Source organism: Arachis hypogaea, chromosome 2, assembly GCF_003086295.3.
Source record: "Arachis hypogaea cultivar Tifrunner chromosome 2, arahy.Tifrunner.gnm2.J5K5, whole genome shotgun sequence".
Lineage (NCBI taxonomy): Eukaryota > Viridiplantae > Streptophyta > Magnoliopsida > Fabales > Fabaceae > Arachis > Arachis hypogaea.
Genome location: NC_092037.1, coordinates 33642666 through 33660976, shown reverse-complemented (window position 1 = coordinate 33660976; position 18311 = coordinate 33642666). Strand labels below are relative to the sequence as shown.

The following is an 18311-nucleotide window of genomic DNA, read 5'->3' as shown; positions in this document are numbered from 1 at the left end:
GGTCTCTGTTGATCCTTCCATGAAAAATTTGGATGATTTCTCCATGAAGGATTATAGGTGTTTCCATAGGGTTCTCCCATGTAATTCACCTCTTCCATTGAAGGGTTCTCAGGATCATAAGCTTCTTCCTCAGATGAAGCCTCCTTAGTACTGCTTGGTGCATTTTGCATTCCAGACAGACTTTGAGAAATCATATTGACTTGTTGAGTCAATATTTTATTCTGAGCCAATATGGCATTCAGAGTGTCAATCTCAAGAATTCCTTTCTTCTGACTAGTCCCATTGTTCACAGGATTTCTTTCAGAAGTGTACATGAATTGGTTATTTGCAACCATTTCAATCAGTTCTTGAGCTTCAGTAGGCGTCTTCTTTAGATGAAGAGATCCTCCTGCAGAGCTATCCAAAGACATCTTGGATAGTTCAGAGAGACCATCATAGAAAATACCTATGATGCTCCATTCAGAAAGCATATCAGAAGGACACTTTCTGATTAATTGTTTGTATCTTTCCCAAGCTTCATAGAGGGATTCTCCTTCCTTCTGTCTGAAGGTTTGGACTTCCACTCTAAGCTTACTCAATTTTTGAGGTGGAAAGAACTTTGCCAAGAAGGCATTGACTAGCTTTTCCCAAGAGTCCAGGCTTTCTTTAGGTTGAGAGTCCAACCATGTTCTAGCTCTGTCTCTTACAGCAAAAGGGAATAGCATAAGTCTGTAGACCTCAGGGTCAACCCCATTAGTCTTGACAGTGTCACAGATTTGCAAGAACTCAGCTAAGAACTGATGAGGATCTTCCAATGGAAGTCCATGGAACTTGCAATTCTGTTGCATTAGAGAAACTAATTGAGGCTTAAGCTCAAAGTTGTTTGCTCCAATGGCAGGGATAGAGATGCTTCTCCCATAGAAATCAGGAGTAGGTGCAGTAAAGTCACCCAGCACCTTCCTTGCATTGTTGGCATTGTTGTTTTCGGCTGCCATGTGTTCTTCTTCTTTGAAGAATTCGGTCAGGTCCTCTAAAGAGAGTTGTGCTTTGGCTTCTCTTAGCTTTCTCTTCAAGGTCCTTTCAGGTTCAGGATCAGCCTCAACAAGAATGCCTTTGTCTTTGCTCCTGCTCATATGAAAGAGAAGAGAACAAGAAAATGTGGAATCCTCTATGTCACAGTATAGAGATTCCTTAAAGTGTCAGAGGAAAAGAGGAGTAGAAGACAGAAGCAGAAAATTCGAACTTATCAAAGAAGATGGAGTTCGAATTTTGAATTAAGGGATAGTGTTAGTCCATAAATAGAAGGATGTGAGAAGGAGGGAAGTAATTTTCGAAAATTAAGTAAAAGATTTTGAAAACATTTTTGAAAACACTACTTGATTTTCGAAAATGAAAGTGGAAAAGAAATCAAGTGATTTTTGAAAAAGATTTTAAAATTAGAAATCAAAAAGATTTGATTGAAAACTATTTTGAAAAAGATGTGGTTAAGAAAATATGATTAGTTTTAAAAAGATGTGATTGAGAAGATATGATTTGAAAAACATTTTAAAAAAAAAAGATTTGATTTTGAAAATTAAAAACTTGACTAACAAGAAAAGATATGATTCAAACATTAAACCTTCCTCAACAGAAAAGGCAACATGCTTTAAGTGTTGAATCAAATCATTAATTGATAGTAAGTATCTTTGAAAATGGAAAGAAATTGATTTTGAAAACACATGATTGAAAAGATATGATTTGAAAAAGATTTGATTTTGAAAAACTTTGAAAACCTGAAAAGAATTGCATTGAAAAATAGAATCTTCCCTCTTGTGCCATCCTGGCGTTAAACGCCCAGAATGGTGCACATTCTGGCAAAACTATACCCTTTTGGGCGTTAAACGCCCAACCAGGTACCCTGACTGGCGTTTAAACGCCAGTCTGTCCTTCTTCACTGGGCGTTTTGAACGCCCAGCTTTTCTGTGTAATTCCTCTGCTGTATGTTCTGAATCTTTAATTTCTCTGTAGTATTGACTTGAGAAGACACAAATAAAAAATATTTTTGGATTTTTAATAATAAGGAAAAATCAAAATGCAACAAGAATCAAATAACTATGCATGCAAGACACCAAACTTAGCAGTTTGTATACTACTGACACTAATGAGAATGCATATGAGACACATAAAACACTCAAGTCAAGAGAATTCAAAGATCAGAGTAAGAAATCATCAAGAATTATTTGAAGATCCTTAAGAACACATGAATGGATGCATGCAATTGACACCAAACTTAAGATGAGACACTAGACCCAAACAAGAAATTTTTAGATTTTATGATTTTTTTTTATTTTTTTGTGTTTTTCGAAAATTAAGTGGAAAAAGATATCAAAATTCTTAATGAGAATCCCAGGAATCATGCAATGTTAGTATAAAGCTTTAGTCTAAAGGAATTAGACATGGTCAGCCAAGCTTCAGCAGAACATTGCATTCAAGAGCTAAATTGATGAAGATCAATCAGCTTTGGTGATGATAAGAACATCACCTTGAAACACTAGAATTCATTCCTAAGAACTCTGAAGAAAAAATACCTAATCTAAGCAACAAGATGAACCGTCAGTTGTCCAAACTCAACAATCCCCGGCAACGGCGCCAAAAACTTGGTGCACGAAATTGTGATCAATACTTTTCACAACTCAAATAATCCCCGGTAATGAATCCAAAAACTTGGTGTTCAATACCATGGCGTAAACACAACTTCGCACAACTAACCAGCAAGTGTACTGGGTCGTCCAAGTAATAAACCTTACGCGAGTAAGGGTCGATCCCGCAGAGATTGTTGGTATGAAGCAAGCTATGGTCATCTTGTAAATCTTAATCAGGCAAACTCAAATGGATATGGTGATGAACGCATAAAAACATAAAGATAAAGATAGAGGTACTTATGTAATTCATTGGTAGGAACTTCAGATAAGCGCATGAAGATGCCTTCCCTTCCGTCTCTCTGCTTTCCTACTGTCTTCATCCAATCCTTCTTACTCCTTTCCATGGCAAGCTTATGCAAGGGTTTCACCGTTGTCAGTGGCTACCTCCCATCCTCTCAGTGAAAATGTTCCTATGCTCTGTCACAGCATGGCTAATCATCTGTCGGTTCTCGGTCAGACCGGAATAGAATCCAGCGATTCTTTTGCGTCTGTCACTAACGCCCCGCCTGCTAGGAGTTTAAAGCACGTCACAGTCATTCAATCATTGAATCCTACTCAGAATACCACAGACAAGGTTAGACCTTCCAGATTCTCTTGAATGCCGCCATCAGTTCTAACCTATACCACGAAGACTCTGATCTCATGGAATGGTTGGCTCGGTTGTCAGGCGAGCACTCGGTTGTCAGGCGATCAACCATGCATCGTGCAATCAGGAATCCAAGAGATATTCTCCCAATCGAAGGTAGAACGGAGGTGGTTGTCAGTCACACGTTCATAGGTGAGAATGATGATGAGTGTCACGGATCATCACATTCATCAAGTTGAAGAACAAGTGATATCTTAGAACAAGAACAAGCGGAATTGAATGGAAGAACAATAGTAATTGCATTAATACTCGAGGTACAGCAGAGCTCCACACCTTAATCTATGGTGTGTAGAAACTCCACCGTTGAAAATACATAAGAACAAGGTCTAGGCATGGCCATGAGGCCAGCCTCCCAATGATCTAAGATAGCATAACAATGAAGATAGCTACCCCTCGATGTCTCAATACAATAGTAAAAGGTCCTACTTATAGAAAACTAGTAGCCTAAGGTTTACAGAAATGAGTAAATGACATAAAAATCCACTTGCGGACCCACTTGGTGTGTGCTTGGGCTGAGCAATGAAGAATTTTCGTGCAGAGACCTCTCTTGGAGTTAAACGCCAGCTTTTATGCCAGTTTGGGCGTTTAACTCCCATTTTGGTGCCAGTTCCAGCGTTTAACGCTGGGATTTCTGAGGGTGATTTTGAACGCCGGTTTGGGCCATCAAATCTTGGGCAAAGTATGGACTATCATATATTGCTGGAAAGCCCAGGATGTGTACTTTCCAACGCCGTTGAGATCGCGCCAATTGGGCTTCTGTAGCTCCAGAAAATCCGCTTCGAGTGCAGGGAGGTCAGAATCCAACAGCATCTGCAGTCCTTTTCAGTCTCTGAATCAGATTTTTGCTCAGGTCCCTCAATTTCAGCCAGAAAATACCTGAAATCACAGAAAAACACACAAACTCATAGTAAAGTCCAGAAAAGTGAATTTTAACTAAAAACTAATAAAAATATACTAAAAACTAACTAGATCATACTAAAAACATACTAAAAACAATGCCAAAAAGCGTACAAATTATCCGCTCATCAGTGGACCCGTTCTTTAATTTCCTTGTTCTTTATTTTTCTATTTTTTTCGAATTTTAGTGCTTATGTTTATCTATGTTTGTGTCTTGTGATCATTAGTGTCTTAGTGTCTATGCCTAAAAGTTATGAATGTCCTATGAATCCATCACCTCTCTTAAATGAAAAATGTTCTTAATTGAAAAATAAAAGAATTGCATGAATTTTGAATTTTATAACAGTTTAATTATTTTGATGTGGTGGCAATATTTTTGTTTTCTGAATGTATGCTTAAACAGTGCATATGTCTTTTGAATTTGTGGTTCATGAATGTTGGCTCTTGAAAGAATGATGAAAAAGGAGACATGTTATTGAGGATCTGAAAAATCATTAAAATGATTCTTGAAGCAAAAACAAAAAGCAGTGAATACAAAAAAAAATTTTATTTTCGAAAAAAAAAGAAAGAAAGAAAAAGAAAAAGGCAAAAGAAAGAAAAAGAAAGAAATAAAGTTGTGATCCAAGGCAAAAAAGAGTGTGCTTAAGAACCCTGGACACCTCTAATTGGGGACTCTAGCAAAGCTGAGTCACAATCTGAAAAGGTTCACCCAATTATGTGTCTGTGGCATGTATGTATCCGGTGGTAATACTGGAAGACAGAGTGCTTTGGGCCACGGCCAAGACTCAATAAGTAGCTGTGTTCAAGAATCATCATACTTAACTAGGAGAATCAATAACACTATCTGGATTCTGAGTTCCTAAAGAAGCCAATCATTCTGAATTTCAAAGGATAGAGTGAGATGCCAAGACTATTCAGAGGCAAAAAGCTAAAAGCCCCGCTCATCTAATTAATACTGATCTTCATAGATGTTTTTGGAATTCATTGCATATTCTCTTCTTTTTATCTTATTTGATTTTCAGTTGCTTGAGGACAAGCAACAATTTAAGTTTGGTGTTGTGATGAGCGGATAATTTGTACACTTTTTGGCATTGTTTTTAGTATGTTTTTAGCATGATCTAGTTAGTTTTTAGTATATTTTTTATAGTTTTTAGTTAAAATTCAATTTTCTGGACTTTACTATGAGTTTGTGTGTATTTCTGTGATTTCAGGTATTTTCTGGCTGAAATTGAGGGACCTGAGCAAAAATCTGATTCAGAGACTAAAAAGGACTGCAGATGCTGTTGGATTCTGACCTCCCTGCACTCGAAGTAGATTTTCTGGAGCAACAAAAGCCCAATTGGCATACTCTTAACGGCGTTGGAAAGTAGACATTTTGGGCTTTCCAGCAATATATGATAGTCCATACTTTGCCTAAGATTTGATGGCCCAAACCGGCGTTCAAAGTCACCCTCAAGATTTCCAGCGTTAAACGCCGGAACTGGCACCAAAATGGGAGTTAAACGCCCAAACTGGCATAAAAGCTGGCGTTTAACTCCAAGAAGACTCTCTACACGAAAATGCTTCAATGCTCAGCCCAAGCACACACCAAGTGGGCCCGGAAGTGGATTTTTATGTCATTTACTCATCTCTGTACACCCTAGGCTACTAGTTCTCTATAAGTAGGACCTTTTACTATTGTATTGAAAAATCTGGGTAGTTATCTTTGTTCTGATTCTATCTTAGATCATTGGGAGGCTGGCCATTCGGCCATGCCTAGACCTTGTTCTTATGTATTTTCAACGGTGGAGTTTCTACACACCATAGATTAAGGTGTGGAGCTCTGCTGTACCTCGAGTATTAATGCAATTACTATTGTTCTTCTATTCAATTCGGCTTGTTCTTGTTCTAAGATACCACTTGTTCTTCAACTTGATGAATGTGATGATCCGTGACACTCATCATCATTCTCACCTATAAACGTGTGACTGACAACCACCTCCGTTCTACCTTAGATTGGGTGGATATCTCTTGGATTCCTGATACACGACGCATGGTTGATCGCCTGACAACCGAGTGCTCGCCTGACAAACGAGCCAGCCATTCCGTGAGATCAGAGTCTTCGTGGTATAGGCTAGAACTGATGGCGGCATTCAAGAGAATCCGGAAGGTCTAACCTTGTCTGTGGTATTCTGAGTAGGATTCAATGATTGAATGACTGTGACGTGCTTCAAACTCCTGAAGGCGGGGCGTTAGTGACAGACGCAAAAGAATCACTGGATTCTATTCCAGCCTGATTGAGAACCGACAGATGGATAGCCGTGCCATGACAGGGTGTGTTGAACATTTCCAATGAGAGGATGGGAGGTAGCCATTGACAACGGTGAAACCCTTGCATAAGCTTGCCATGGAAAGGAGTAAGAAGGATTGGATGAAGACAGTAGGAAAGCAGAGAGACGGAAGGGACAAGCATCTTCATACGCTTATCTGAAATTCCCACCAATGAATTACATAAGTATCTCTATCTTTATCTTTATGTTTTATTCGTATATCACCCATATCCATTTGAGTTTGCCTGACTAAGATTTACAAGGTGACCATAGCTTGCTTCATACCAACAATCTCTGTGGGATCGACCCTTACTCGCGTAAGGTTTATTACTTGGACGACCCAGTACACTTGCTGGTTAGTTGTGCGAAGTTGTGTTTATGCCATGGTATTGAACACCAAGTTTTTGGATTCATTACCGGGGATTATTTGATTTGTGAAAAGTATTGATCACAATTTCGTGCACCATCCGACCTCATTAAAACTTAAAGAGTTGGGCCTAAAATAAATCACAAAAGTAAGTTTTTAAAAGATGACTGTATAAAGTCAGAACAAGATTAACCAAGGGAAAATAGTCTCGTCGGAAAGGCCCAATGTAGTGGCCAACCTACTTTTACCGACATCTTAAGCAACTTAACAAATTTTGCATCAAAAGTTGTCAAGTGACTTAAATGTTTTTTCAAGTCACAAAAGACTAAAGAAACTAGCTATGCCAAGTCAAGAAGGATTGATTAAATAAATATTCATCCATGCAAAAAGCTACCACATATTAAAAATAGTGGGGAAAGTTTTTTTTTAGTAGCAAAATAAAAAGAAAGACTGTTCCAACTACAACCATTACAAAATCAAATTGAAATTAAGGAGGAGGGATTTGCTCACTGGAAGTCATGTTAGAAGCGTCTTCAGGCTGCATAATGGAGGTTGGGAGAATTTCTAACTGCGAGGAAATAGGCTCATCTTCCATCTGAATCGGAAAGCTTTGAGGAGCTCCCTCAGCTCAGACTTCCGAAATCTTTGGGTCGGGCATAGAAGTGTCCTCCTCATCTTCTGGCATTAGAACAATCATCCTATCCAGCAGATGTTGTCAGGACTAATGACGAAGAGGTCTACCTCGAGAGCTATAACTCGGAATAGGGCCTTCAAGTTCTTAGCCAACTCATCAATTCCCTAAGCTATATAACCCATTCTAGATCAGCATATTTTTTCCTCCACTTGGTGACTTCATCTACCAATTCAAGATTTTCCCCAAAAATCCTAGTATAATTTTCTTCAGCTTCCTTTTTTTAAGTCCTCAGACAACACAATTGGCTTCAGACAGCACAATTGGCTTCAAACTGCTTCATTCTTTCCCAGGATATATCAAGGTTGGACAGAAGGACCCGGTACTCCTTCTCCAATTCCAACTTGATCTCCCTTAAAGATACCACCTCAGTCTTCAAGTCAGCCAAAGATCACTGAGTGGCTCCCAAAGGAGTCTCTTCCAGTTGCTTTAATAGCACGGAACACCCTGGCAGTTCTTTTCCCACCTCGGGCCAAGACTTCAAGGGGGTTTCTGAGAGAAACATCGTCCATAATAATAGTACTATAAGAAAAGACATATTTTTTTTTTACAAAGGCTATGACATCAGAGCCTTAGTCGTACACACTTCCCGACTCCAAGGTCTTATCTTTCTTAGGCTTGGACTCGGGAAAAGGAGGTGCGAGGGGTATTGACTGATTACCAGTATCATTCCTTTTCAGGACGAGGTTCCTATGAATCGATCCAATGGAGGCTGCACGTAGTTCAGGCTAGCTTGGTGACTGAGATGACTGGCTAATCACAACCAAAGAAAGTTTGCTGCTGAATTGGCTTTTTCTGGGGAAGTTAAGTTCGCTCTAGGCGAATGCTGACCAATAGACCTGAAAGAAGCCATGATCATGATAAGAGGAAGAAGCCATTCATTTTAAAGAATGATGAGTCGACTTGCATTCCCTTACTTCATCAGATTAAGCAGCAATTTAGTAGTCAGATTGACTTACACTGGTTGCTGGGACTATAAGGCTCCTATTCACAGCCTTTGAATTCCGTCCTCTTACTCTCAAACAAGAGGAGTAAAAGGAGGAGGAGTTAGATCAGGAGTAACCTTAGTAGAGGTAGAAGCGCACGAGTCTCACTTGGAGAGAGAAGACAGGTCGCCCAATTCGCCGGCCTCTTTCAATTGTATATTTTGGGCAACAATTTTCTTCTTTGCCGAACAAAGAGTTTTCATAGCTGCCTACTTCCCAACCATCTTTTCTGCACGACGTTAAATTCAGATTACATTAGCCAACAAAATAATAAGTAAAATTTTACTACAAAATTTAAAAGAATTGCTACCTAGCTCGAACGTTTATTTGGCTTGGATTTTCTAAATACTTCTTGGTATCTAGATTAGGAGCTCGACCCCAACACTCCTGAAATAAGGTGACTACACTCTCCTTATCCTCATCCAAGTAATCCAAACCATACCTAACAACTGTCAAGTTCTCCTCCCTATACAAAGGAAAAAGGGCCTCATCCCTCTCATCCAAAAAGAAAGGTCAGACACCCTCAATAGATTGAATTTTAAAGAAATAATTTTGAAATTGTGGAAAGAATCATCAAAAATAGTAATGACCTTCCTCCCTTGAATAGCTCGAAAGAAAACCTAACCCTGATTCTTAGAGCTAAAGAGTTTTGTAAGAACAAAAATGTAAAAGAAAACTTTAACAGAAGGAAAGATGTCAAGTTCATGACAAAGAAATTGATAAATTTTCAAAAAACCCCAAGAGTTGGGATGAAGTTAGAAAGGGGCAACATTACAAAGCTTAAGGACCTCGGATTCAAAGTAGGAGAAAGGAAGGCTAACTCCCAATTATGTGAAAAAACAATCATACACGTATATAAAGTGGCATTCCAACTTATCAAGTCAGGGAAAACAAATCATTTCTTCAAGATCGGCAACTACAATCTCGTATTTCCTCTCATCCTCATGATTTAGACATAACTTATGATGTCTAGAAAGGTCTCGAGTACTTATTATCAATAACAGGAATGGGAGAAAGAACGGATATATCTACCTAGGTTAGGTCAGACGGGACTTTAGATAACATGTTGTGAATTTTCGAACGAGACATAAAAGCTATACCTACAATACAACAAAAAAAAAAATTCATCACTATAGGTCAGACAAAACAGAAGCATTGAGAACAAAGTTGTAGGAGGTTGGGTCTTCTTCAACAACACCAAAGAACATTATGGCTCTTACAACCTCTTGTATACCAAACGAACACACCACACCACTAAGTACGAAAATGGCACCATATTTAATAAGATAAAAAGGTACTATTTGGGGGCAACATAGAGCAAAACCCCACACTCAGATTCACAACGACAACAACCGTTAAAATCCAAGAAAGAAAAAACTTTTCAAACTCGATTTTTAAACATAATTCAGAATCATCAAACATAAAAAGAATCATCTACAAAGAAATAAAAATAAATAGAAGCACATCATCCAAAACAAGAATACAGAAAATGAAGTTCAAAGGAGTCCATTACAAGCACCACTCCCACCTCCTCGTGAGGAACTCGGATGGCGCCACCTCGGCACCAACAAAAGTTGGATGTTGCTTTAAAAGAAGTTTAAACCTCATGTTCAAGGCCAAAGGCAACCCAATTTCAGATAACCCTCGAAACAACAATAAATACAAAAAAATTATAATTTAGTTATTAAATAATTTATAAATAATATAAATGAAAATACTGAGTTTGATTCTCCATTATTTTTATATATAAATATTGATATCGTAATGACTTATTATTAATCTATTATTTTATGATGTTTCTATTACAAATTAACATATTAAAATATAATTTTAATTTTTAAATTTAATTAGTTAAGTTTTTGGTACAAAAAGAATTTGAATGCGGATAATAAAAATAAAACTTATACTGCCGTATAACTAAATTAGGATTTTTTTAGTAAATAATTTAATTATTTTATTTATAGATATAGATAATTTGTAGCGTATTTATCAATTTATATCTTTTTACTTATCTCGCTTATATTGTAAACAAATTGAGATTGAATATATCTCGTTTACACCATAAACCAGATAAGATATATTTCGACATACACGTCACATTTGCACACATATTGTGACAAGGGAATTATCTGGTTTACAGTGCAAACGAGATATGCGTAAACTTAGTTCGTTTATACGATAAATGAGATAAGCAAGATCCGCACCTTTATAAGGAAGTCATTTACAGCGTGACTCGTGTCACTTTCACACTCTCTTTGACTTCCTTTCTCCCTCGATTGGACTTTTTTCTTGATATTCTTGATGTGCTCGAACATTATGGCTCGTGGCGATGTATGAGATGATGACATCAATCGACTTAATGTGACACGACATATTGCGGGAGCAATCGACTATCAAGTTAGTGTTGTTATTTTTTTCTTTTAAATAAATAAGCATATAGTTATAGTTAGGATAATTTTATAGAATCAATATTGTTATTCATGGTTAGAGTAGCTTATGTTTTGGTAACATAAAATAGGTTAGTTGGCAGATTAGCTTTTGTTAGGTGGTGGAATATGTTGTTATTAAGTTGCTCTGCTAAGTATTAGTTGTAATGTTAGCAAATAAAATTTTTAAATGTGTGATTTAGGAAATTAATTTCTCAAAAGAGATTTATAAGTTAATTTAAATTATTTTAAAGAATAATAAGTAAAGAAATGGGAAATAAATATCTATTACATTTTTTATTTCTTTATTTCAAATTTCAAATTTTTTATTTTAATTTAGAATATCGTGGATAACTTATTTTACAGAATATTAGTTATAATGTTTACGAAATAATTGTTTATCATAATTTTTATCTTTTTATTTCAAAATTTAAATTTTTACTTTTGATTTTAAATATATCATATACCAAATAGATATTTTTATTTGAAATGTTTTATTTTAACAGAGATCTCGCTTACTACTCCCTAGGTGAGTTAGCTACACTCCTGCACCACTAGATACCATTCTCCCTTACTAGAGGAAGGTTAGGTTTAGTGACAAGGTGCAGCTCAAGGACTTTATGCTTGATGACCCCCTAATTACTGCATTCGTGGAATTTGGCATCCAAAAACCCATACTTTTCACTTGCCTTGGGGTGAGTGTATAATCACCCTATAGGATGTTGCGTATCACCTTGGGTTATGCACACACAGAGAGCCAGTGGGTGGGTGCTTGCATGACTTCCAGACATGGTACCAGCACCCGACCTGGTAGTGGGTAGAGGAGCTCATTGGTGCTAAACCTCTTCATACTCAGTAGTAGGGGATGCAAAGGAAATAGTCATTTTCCGTCAAGCTGACATGCCTTAGGGACTGAGTATAGCATATGCTAGGCTACCAACTACTGCAGATCCAGCCACCCTTCGACAGTATGTAACACCCTACCATATACAGCTTTACGCTTAAGTTGTAAATCAATGGTGGCGAGGCATTACGACACTAAGAAGAGAAAATATACATATAGATATAGAAGAAAAATATCATAACTAAGAGTCTGTGAAAAAAAATTAAACATAAAAAACTGTTAATCACACATGAATGCATTAAAGAGGTAAAAATGTCGGATACAAAAGCGGAAGATATCATAGGTCAACTGAAAATACATAATAACGTATATACAGAGTAGTTACTAGTCTCGACCTCTGAAGAAAGGTTAGCTAGAATAATACAACATTAGAAAAATACATAACATAAACCTATCTCTCCAACAAAAGCCTCTAAGAGGAAATAAAGTTATACTACAATACATTTTTAAAAGGGGATAGATATATAAAACCAAAATACATCTTAAAAGAATGATCTTTGCTTCTTCATAAGAAATTATGCACTCTCAACGAGATGCATTGTGTCATGTATCTGAAAATAATAAATCTATGTCGGGTGAGAACCTGAAGGTTCTCAGTAGGGTAATAGTTCCAAATAAAAACTACATAAGAAAATATAAACCCACTGAGCAATCCTAATCTCCAACTCCACAGAAATCCAAGCCTAGGGTCTTAACTAATCCATACAGGATTAATCGGCTAAATTAAACGTACTTTAAACTACAACCACTCACATTCATTTTTCTTAGTCATCATCACCATTAATTCTAAGTCTAATTAATAAAATCAAATACAATTAATAATCTATCAGTTATATCAACAATCTTTAGTATCAATTTTTCCCAATGCATCATCATATTTATCCTTAGTCTTAAAATTTTTCAATTCAATAGGATCAGTCACAAACACAAATCAAATACAAAGCAATCATAAGTAAGCACAATTAGAATAAGTAGTACAACTAGCAATTAGACATGATTATCAAATAGGCAAACCAAACTATAATTATGCACACCCAAATAATTACAAACAAATGCAGTATAAAGTATGCATGTCCTACTGGTCATGAGCTCATGTCGGTTAAACTGCCAGACCTGACACATCGATAGCTAACCCAGATATTGTCTTTCTATTGCACATTTCCAGCAGAAAAAATGTCTGGGATTATCACAAGCCGATCACAGAGGGAGAGTAACCTGTCATCTCCTCATTAGATGTATTATTCTATCTCAGAGAAAGAGTGTCCTGTCACCTATCTCAGAGGGAGAGTGTCCTATCACCTTGTAATAAGAAAGAACGTGGGCAAAAAAAACCACCACATCCCCAAAAGGAACATTCCAACCTCATCACAAGTTGGTCTCAGAGGGAGAGTACCCTATCAGTTGTCTCAATCACCATTACACAAGTGGGATAAAACCCATGACCTTGCAACACAAGCGGGACAAAACCTACGTTCTTACAAATCAGAAATCACTTTTCAATCATAATCACCGTCAACCAAAACCATCATCATTATTATATTCATAATTACAATAAAAAATATTAAGAATCTTACTCAAACCGTGAGTGGCATAAAACCCATGTCCTCACCATATGCGAAACAAAATCCACATCCTTGGCAATCAATACTCATTATCAACCAAACCCATAATCATATCAGATTCACTACTAATCATAGTCACTAGTATATATCTCAATCATAGTTTTATCATAATCCTCATATAAATCCTCACTCTATGACATAAGCCTATAATCAATTGACTGATGCCAGGGCATCTTGACCAGTTTCACTGACCTTTTCTTTACTGTTTTAGGGTAGTTTCATGCATTTTCTTAGTAAATAAGCAAGTTTTGGATGAAATATACTTACACCTTGATTTAAGCAATTATTGTTAATTTTACATGTTTTCATGAGGATTAGGCAGGAATTGAATGATATAATTGATGATGCATAATCTCATGACTTGGAACAGAGCTTTGATGCACTTTAATTGCTTGATTTCAGGACAAAGGAAGCAAGAAGGAGCCACGTTAGCTATCACGTTAACCTAATTAACGTGACCACTAACGTGGAATAGGGACAAGCTTGTAGCGTTAATGGAAAAAGTGATCACCAATAACGCCCTCGAAGCCATCATAGCCCACGTTAACTATAATAATGTGGTAGCTAACGTAGAGGAGGAAGAGGAGCTCCAACGTTAGTGGTAAAAATGAATGCCACTAATGTTCCACAAAGGCATAATTAAGCCACGTTAAGAGTCACGTTAATCTAATTAATGTGAACTCTAACGTGGGATGAAGAATCAATCACCAACGTTAGTGACACTCACCTTTGTCACTAACATTGGACTAACCCAAGAAATGCCCACATTAGTGGTCACGTTAAGACCACTAACGTGAAGAGTAACGTGGAGTTAAGCATGATAAGCCAATGTTAGTGACACTCACCTTTGTCACTAATGTTGGAGATGGCAATCACTACCACGTTAGGGGCCATGTTGATCCAATTAACGTGAACTCTAACGTGGGAAGGAGGGCATTTGGAGCGTTAGTGACAAAGGTAAGTGTCACTAACGCTCTCGACGCTTAGGCATGCCCATGTTAAGGGTCACGTTAGTTACATTAACGTGAACTCTAATGTGGGAAAAAGAGGCAAAGTGCAACGTTAATGGAAAAGGTGAATGCCAATAACGTTTGCGAAGGACCGAAAAGGCAACGTTAGTGGTCACGTTAGTACCACTAACATTGAAGTTAACGTGGATCATTTTGGTTTGGAACGTTAGTGAAAAAGGTGATCATCACTAATGCTCTCGAACCCACATTTTCACTTAACATTAACACCACTAACATCCTAACTAACATCCATGCCTAACTCGCACTTTTCTGCAAGCAAAGCTGAGCCCACTAAAGATTGTAACTGCTTCAACTCAAGATCAAAGGCCCATATCCAAGACTTGAAGAACTAACTAGAAGATCAAGAGGAGTAATATATATAGGAGTAGTTTTGAACTAGAGAGAAGCTCAGCATTTTTGGAGAACTACACTTGTATATTTACTTTTCTGCATTTTTCTAGTTTGGGAAAGAATGTACTCTTTTCTACCATTTTTCATTTTCAGAGCTATGAACAACTAAACCCCTTTTATTGGGTTAGGGAGCTCTGTTGTAATTTGATGGATCAATTATAGTTTTCATTTTTCTTCCTCTTTCTTTTCTCTTGATTTACTAGAAAGCTTTCGATCTTAATTCAATTGGTTAGTTGTCTTGGAAAAAAAACTCTCCATAATTGGATCTCCTCTGAGTTTTGGAAAAGGGATGAGGAAATCATGCTAGAAATGCTTTCTCATGTTGGACCAAATTAGGGTTTGGGCGGATATAGTGACATGTAATCCTCCCAACACTTTGATTTGGAAATACATGTGGTATAATCAGTGACCATACTTCATCTCTTTCCATGAGCAATTAGATCAAGGAATTGGGAAATTGTTCAAGATTAGAGAGATTGGGTTGCCAAGGAATTGGGATCCAATCACCTAAGATTGCCAAGGAGATCAATGAATGCATTGATTGAGGAAGAGATGAGAATGAACTTGATCCGGAGAATGCAACATCTCCTAAGCCCAGTGAATTCCCCATTTCTGATCTTACCCATTCTCTTTACTTTCTGCCATTTATTTTCATGCACATTTCTCCAAATCCCCATTTAAGATTCTGCAATTTACTTTCTGCACTTTGCTTTCCTGCCATTTAATTTTCTGCAATTCTCAACTCAATTTCTGTTTAGCTCAACTAGCACATCTTCCCAACTAAAGTTGCTTGACCAATCAATCCATGTGGGATTCGACTGCACTCTATTGTGAGTTTTTACTTGACGACAATTCGGTATACTTCCCGAAAGGAAATTTGTTGAGATACAAGTTTTCGTGCATCAAGTTTATGGCGCCGTTACCGGGGATTGATTTTGTATCGATAATGATTAAGTTGGAAGATCACTAGATTGAGCATTTTCTTTTGTATGTTTATTTTACCGAGTCATTTACCTCCAGTTTCAGTTATTTTCTTTCTCATTCCCTCTCCTCTCTTCGTTTTCTTTTTCTTTGTTGTTATTTCCAATTTTGCTCACTAACCCACTAACTGTTTGATAATTTGCACCACTCATACTAACAGCCACTCTAACAAGAATAATCTCCTCATTTTATTCCTTATTGTGTGCTCTGTTAGCTAGTTGTATGACAGGGAGGAGAAGCGGAGCTTCAACCTTCTTTGATTCTGAACCTGAGAGGACCTTCCTTAGATTAAGGAGGGAAGCAAGAGGAAAAAGAGTTGTTGGTGCTGAGGAAGAAGAGGAGTACTTTGAAACAAACATGGAGGAGAACTTGGAAAATAACCATGAGGAATAAGCTCACAACCATGCCAGAGAGGGCCCTATGAATCATGATGGGTAAGAGAGAAGAGTTTTAGGCTCTTACATTAATCCAATCCCAGGAAATTGTGGACGTAGTATCCAAAAGCCAACCATACATGCCAATAACTTTGAACTAAAACCCCAGCTTGTCACCCATGTTCAGAACAATTGTTCATTCAGAGAAAGTGCCCAAGAAGACCCCAATCAACATCTAACCACCTTCCTAAGAATATGTGACACTGTGAAGTCTAATGGTGTTCATCCGGATGTCTATAGACTGCTTTTGTTCCTTTTTTTACTCAGGGACAAAGCATCTAAATGGCTGGAATCTTTCTCAAAGGAGAGTTTGACAGATTGGGAAGATGTGGTGAACAAGTTTTTGGCAAGATTCTACCCTCCTCAAAGAATCAACAGGTTGAGAGTTGAGGTACAAACCTTCAGACAACAAGATGGTGAAACTCTCTAGGAGGCATGGGAAAGGTTTAAGGACTTAACAAGAAGGTGCCCATTAGACATGTTCAATGAATGGGTTCAACTGTACATTTTCTATGAAGGTCTTTCTTACGAGTCAAAGAAGGCCGTAAACCATTCATCAGGGGGCTCTCTAAACAAGAAGAAGACCATCGAAGAAGCCATAGATGTCATTGAGGCTGTCACAGAAAACGACTACTTCTATGCTTCTGAAAGGAGCAACACTCGAGGAGTGATGGAGCTGAACCACATGGATGCACTGCTGGCTCAAACCAAGATGATCACCAAGCAGCTAGCTGATCTTACTAAGAAGGTGGAAGAAAACCAAGTTGCAGCAGTCATCACTTCATCACCAGCTCAAGAAGGAGTGAATACAGGAGAAGAAGGTGACTGGGAACAAGCCAATTATGTTGGAAACTCACCCAGACAAACCCATGATCCCTACTCCAAAACCTATAATTCTGGTTAGAGAAACCACCCTGATTTTGGGTGGGAAAACCAACAAGACCAAGGCCAAGACCAGAGACGCCACAACCACAACCCCAACAACAATGCAACTCACCAACATCCCTCACAGAGATCATATCAACACCCACCTAATCACCTTTCTCAACCACTTAACCTCAACCCACCATCACCAACCGAAGATAGACTCTCCAGAATTGAGACCTTACTTGAAGACATATGTAAGGAAGTCCAAGACAACAGAGTGTTCAAGGATGAAGTGTGAGCCAATATCAAAAACCAAGGAGATACCATCAAGAGGCTAGAGTCCCAAGTGGAGTATCTATCTCAACAGTTTTCCAAACCTACTGATAGTTTTCCAAGTGACACGAAGAAGAACCCAAGAGGAGAAACAAAGAAAGTAAGATGGGAAGAATGCAAGATGATCACTATAAGTGATGAAAGGAATGTAGAAAAAGTACACACACAAATAGAACACTTCCAAGACAATTTAAGGGAAAAGCATGAAGAGAGAAATCAATCACCCCATCCCACACACAGGGAGGAGCTAAAGAAAGAGGAGACTCTGAACCCATATGCACCTTTTCCCCAAAGGCTCAAGGGTGGTGTAGCAAGAAGAATGTATTCAAGGTTCCTAGATATGTTTGCATATCTTGATGTGAACATACTGTTCATTAAGGTCCTCCAGCAGATGCCCTCCTACATCAAGTATATTAAGGAGTTGCTGACCAAAAAGAGTTCACTGAAGGGTGGGCAAATAATAGTGATGAATAGGGAGTACAGTGCCCTCATTCAAATAGAGCCACCTACAAAGAAGAAGGACCTAGGGAGTTTTCACATCCCCTGTGCTATAGGAGAGACAATGATTGATAAAGAACTCTGTGACTTGGGAGCAAGCATCAACTTAATGCCTCTATCCCTCATGAAAAAGCTTCAAATCAATGAGCTAACACCCATGAACGTAGTCATCAAATTGGCTGACCAAACTCAAAAACATGCAATAGGGGTGGTTGAAAACGTGTTAGTGAAGGTTGTGAACTACTTCCTGCCCATAGATTTTGTCATCC

The 18311-nt window shown here is 37.8% G+C and overlaps 1 non-coding gene across 1 annotated transcript; it reads left to right on the top strand.

Annotated features, from left to right (window-relative positions):
* The first annotated feature begins 464 nt into the window (after positions 1-464).
* LOC112766562 (small nucleolar RNA R71) lies at positions 465-572 on the top strand. Its single transcript, XR_003184431.1, has one exon. It is a non-coding gene; the product is annotated as a small nucleolar RNA R71 (small nucleolar RNA).
* Positions 573-18311: the final 17739 nt, after the last annotated feature.